Raw genomic sequence first — 5,494 nt, forward strand, 5'->3', positions numbered from 1 at the left:
ATTTTATCAATTTTGTCAATTTTGTCAATTTTGTCAATTTTGTCAATTTTGTCAATTTTGTCAATTTTGTCAATTTTGTCAATTTTGTAAATTTTGTCAATTTTGTCAATTTTGTAAATTTTGTCAATTTTGTAAATTTTATCAATTTTGTAAATTTTATCAATTTTGTCAATTTTGTCAATTTTGTCAATTTTGTCAATTTTGTCAATTTTGTCAATTTTGTCAATTTTGTCAATTTCGTCAATTTTGTCAATTTTGTCAATTTTGTCAATTTTGTCAATTTTGTCAATTTTGTCAATTTTGTCAATTTTGTCAATTTTTTCAATTTTGTCAATTTTGACACTTTTGTCAATTTTGTCAATTTTGTCAATTTTGTCAATTTTGTCAATTTTGTCAATTTTGTCAATTTTGTCAATTTTGTCAATTTTGACAATTTTGACAATTTTGACAATTTTGACAATTTTGACAATTTTGACAATTTTGACAATTTTGACAATTTTGTCAATTTTGACAATTTTGACAATTTTGACAATTTTGACAATTTTGACAATTTTGACAATTTTGACAATTTTGTCAATTTTGTCAATTTTGTCAATTTTGTCAATTTTGTCAATTTTGTCAATTTTATCAATTTTGTCAATTTTGTCAATTTTGTCAATTTTGTCAATTTTGTCAATTTTGTCAATTTTGTCAATTTTGTCATTTTCGTCATTTTCGTCATTTGCGTCATTTTCGTCATTTTCGTCATTTTCGCCATTTTCGTCATTTTCGCCATTTTCGTCCTTTTCGTCATTTTCGTAATTTTCGTCATTTTCGTCATTTTCTTCATTTTCTTCATTTTCGTCATTTTCGTCATTTTCGTAATTTTCGTCATTTTCGTCATTTTCGTCATTTTCGTCATATTTGTCATTTTGGTAATTTTGGTAATTTTGATCATTATGGTCATTTTGGTAATTTTGGTTATTTTGATCATTTTGGGCATTTTGGTCATTCTGGTCATTTTGGTCATTTCGGTCATTTCGGTCAATTTGGTCATTTTGGTCATTTTGGTTATTTTGGCCATTTTGCACGTTTTGGTCATTTTGATCATTTTGGTCATTTTGGTCATTTTGATCATTTTGGTCATTTTGACCATTTTGGTAATTTTGGTAATTTTGATCATTTTTATCATTTTGGGCATTTTGGTAATTTTGGGAAATTTGGTAATTTTGGTAATTTTGGTAATTTTGATCATTTAGGGCATTTTGGTCATTCTGGTCATTTTGGTCATTTCGGTCAGTTTGGTCAATTTGGTCAATTTGGTCATTTTGGTTATTTTGGCCATTTTGCACGTTTTGGTCATTTTGATCATTTTGGTCATTTTGGTAATTTTGGTAATATTGGTCGTTTTGGTCATTTTGGTCATTTTGATACTTTTGGTAATTTGGGTAATTTTGGTCATTTCGATCATTTCGGTCATTTCGGTCATTTCGGTCATTTTGATACTTTTGGTCATTTTGGCCATTTTGGTCATTTTGGTAATTTTGGTCATTACGATCATTTCGGCCATTTTTGTCATTTTGGCCCTTTTGGTCATTTTGGTCAGTTTGGTCATTTGGGTCATTTGGGTCATTTGGGTCATTTGGGTCATTTGGGCCATTTTGGTCATTCTGGTTATTTTGGTAATTTTGGTCGTTTTGATAGTTTTGATAATTTTGAGGATTTTGATAATTTTGGTAATTTTGTAAATTTTGTAAATTTCGGGTAATTTTGGTATTTTTGGTAATTAAGAAAATTTTGGTAATTTTGGTAACTTTGTTCAATTTTGTCTCTTTTACAATCTTGTTAATTTGGTCAACTTTATAATTTTTGTCATTTTTGCTATTTTTGAATGTTTGGAAGCGAATGTTTTGATCTTCCACTTTTTTTAAAGAGGACAAGGGAAATTCTCCACGCTATCCTAAAATATGTTTCGCTTGAAGTTTGACTGTTTTTGGGAAGGAAAAAGTTTGGGTTTTTTTGTATTTTTATAAGTAAAAATAGTTTCCTTGTTAACAGATCCCTATAAAAACGAACATTTTAGTCGTGATGCACAGACAAGAATATGATTCTCCATAACTCAAAAAAACCTTCACGGATAGTTTCTAGAGCACAACCTCCATCGATCCATGACATCGGGGGTCAATTTGGTGTGCGCTTCTTGATCGACTTCTTGTGGCTTCCGGCGTACCGATAAGCTGGTGGAAAGTGAGCGATTACGCTCGAAAGTACAAACGACAAACATTTTTTTTTCCTTGCAGTAAATATCAAATTATAGTTTACATTTTCTGAAGCGACGTGATTAAAAATAGACACCATTTCACTGAATCCCGGCAGTTTCCGAGAGAGACAGAGAGGGAGTGCCCATTGCTATAATCAGAAAAGTTTTTACTTTTTCCGGGAAGCCAGAAAAGATGAAGAAGACGAAGTAGGAAAGGGTCAGCGCCGGCTTCAGCTTCCGGATCCGGAGTCAGAAATATGGTTCATAATATTATTGTGAAAAAGTTTATCTCTTTGAGTTCTTACACTTTTCACACACACTCTCTCTAGCTTTTTGCCCAGCCTAGAGTGGGGTGAAGAAGCATTTTTGTGTGAAACGTGGGGAAATTTAAATTTCCGTGCAACAATTGCCAAATTCCCCCTCCCGGAACGGCGCGCTCATCCCAATTTATTTTTTTCCTCATCGGGGCGATAATGCAATGGTGAAAAGGGCGAGATATGAATTTTTGAACAGCACCAACTCTTCCAACTTCCAGGCCCCAATCGTAATCCAAAACTTGTTATTTCATTCCGAGAGCCGTGCACGATGACCATTTGGGGCACCGGGAGGAGGTGGAGGGAAAAGTGGGAAAAGTTTCACTTCTTTTATCACTGTCGTTATTTTTGTATGATTTCCGTTCGCATTCACACTTCCTCCTACACAGGAGGAGGAGAGATTTCAAAGTTTGGTGCGCGCATTGTTGTTTGCAAAGTTTTCAAAATTGAGTTTTGTGATTTGCCAATTGAATAAAAGTAATATCTCAAAACTATATCAAAACTCGACTACCATTTTGAAACAATTATCTTTCACCCAATTAACCCAGATTGAATTTTACACCCAAAAAAAAAGAAGACAGTGCTCGTTTAAGGTCCGTAATTTATTTCGTCCAGATCGGTATAAATTGAAACTAAATGGGTACGAAAAGCCACAATCCCACATATGCTGTTTCTGCCCGAAGAAGCTCATTTCGGCGCAATTTTCTCCCTTCTGCAAGAAGCAACGTTTCGCTTTTTTTCGACCACAAATTATCCCAGTCCCTTGGCACTGATTGTCCTGTTTGTTCATGTTTTTTCATGTTTTTTGCAAAATTCGATTTTTTTAGCACTTTGCGTACGTATTCAACTCGGAAAACGCATCGTTGGAAAGATTAACGTGTTATTTCATGTTTTTCAAGTTCTTGCAAAATTCGATTTTTTCAGCACTTGTCGTACTTTTTCAACTCGGAAGGGTAAATTGTTTTTATTTATTTATTTTTTCAAAAAATTCAAAAATGGCAAGCCATTGTCAACCAAAGCAGTTTGGGTCTCCTTGTAAGTCAGTCCTAAACTAAGACCTCTTCCTTTTTGCGCCCATGTGGAGCAAGCACAGAGAAAGTATCATTTCAAGTTAGGCAGGGAGGCGAGCGGTTGAAATTAATTCCTGAAATTATTACCTTTCTACTGCAGGCCCTAGCTCGGCAAACCAAGCTGCCTAATTGTACGCTCGTTGGCTTCGGTGTGTCGTTTGTAATTAATTTCCGGAGACCATTCTTTTTATTTTTTTTTTTGTGGGAAAAAAGATAGTTTTAAAGTGTCACACAAATTGGTGTCGAATAAATTTCCAACACGATGGAGGAGACGCACGGTACTTCAAGGTGCCACGTGACTCTAGAACAAATAATTTCGAATTTACAAACTCATTCACTCGATTGAGCTCGAAATACCTTTTTGCAGTTATTTGCCAATCAATCGATCGATGAAACACACACATGATGACGATGTTGTTCCAAGCTGCAGTGAAAGTGCGAGAATCGAAAGTTATTTCGTACCAAATTCCGACACACTCAATTAATCAATAATTGAGTTGTGCAACTCGTCGTCTCCAGGCAAAAGGGCTGCATCGTCGAAATGAGAAACACACTTAACCCTTAGCTTGAGAGATTTTTTTTTTTGAGAAAAAAAAATTGAGTTTTGAAAAGTTCAACTTTTTCTGCACACTTGTAATACAATATCGAAAAAAAAAATTCAAGCATCACATTACAAAACTCGACTTTTTCAGCACTCGTCGTATTCATCCAACTCGGCAAAATGTCATTTTGGTAATTTTGTCATTTTTTTTTGCAAATTTTTCCATTTTGACAATTTTGACAATTTTAACAATTTTGACAATTTTGACAATTTTGACAATTTTGACAATTTTGACAATTTTGACAATTTTGACAATTTTGACAATTTTGACAATTTTGACAATTTTGACAATTTTGACAATTTTGACAATTTTGACAATTTTGACAATTTTGTCAATTTTGACAATTATGACAATTTTGACAATTTTGACAATTTTGACAATTTTGACAATTTTGACAATTTTGACAATTTTGACAATTTTGACAATTTTGTCAATTTTGTCAATTTTGTCAATTTTGACAATTTTGACAATTTTGACAATTTTGACAATTTTGACAATTTTGACAATTTTAACATTTTGACAATTTTGACAATTTTAACTAATTTTGTAAATTTTGTCAATTTTGACAATTTTGACAATAATGTCAATTTTGAAAATTTTGACAATTTTGACAATTTTGACAATTTTGACAAATTTTGACAATTTTGACAATTTGACAAATTTTGACAATTTTGACAATTTTGACAATTTTGACAATTTTGACAATTTTGACAATTTTGACAATTTTGTCAATTTTGACAATTTTGACAATTTTGACAATTTTGACAATTTTAACAATTTTGACAATTTTGACAATTTTGACAATTTTGACAATTTTGACAATTTTGACAATTTTGACAATTTTGACAATTTTGACAATTTGACAATTTTGACAATTATGACAATTTTGACAATTTTGACAATTTTGACAATTTTGACAATTTTGACAATTTTAACAATTTTGACAATTTTGACAATTTTGACAATTTTGACAATTTTGACAATTTTGACAATTTTGACAATTTTGACAATTTTGACAATTTTGACAATTTTGACAATTTTGACAATTTTGACAATTTTGACAATTTTGACAATTTTGACAATTTTGACAATTTTGACAATTTTGACAATTTTGACAATTTTGACAATTTTGACAATTATGACAATTTTGACAATTTTGACAATTTTGACAATTTTGACAATTTTGACAATTTTGACAATTTTGACAATTTTGACAATTTTGTCAATTTTGACAATTTTGACAATTTTGACAATTTTGACAATTTTGAC

The sequence above is a fragment of the Culex pipiens genome, chromosome 1, assembly GCF_016801865.2.
Source record: "Culex pipiens pallens isolate TS chromosome 1, TS_CPP_V2, whole genome shotgun sequence".
Lineage (NCBI taxonomy): Eukaryota > Metazoa > Arthropoda > Insecta > Diptera > Culicidae > Culex > Culex pipiens.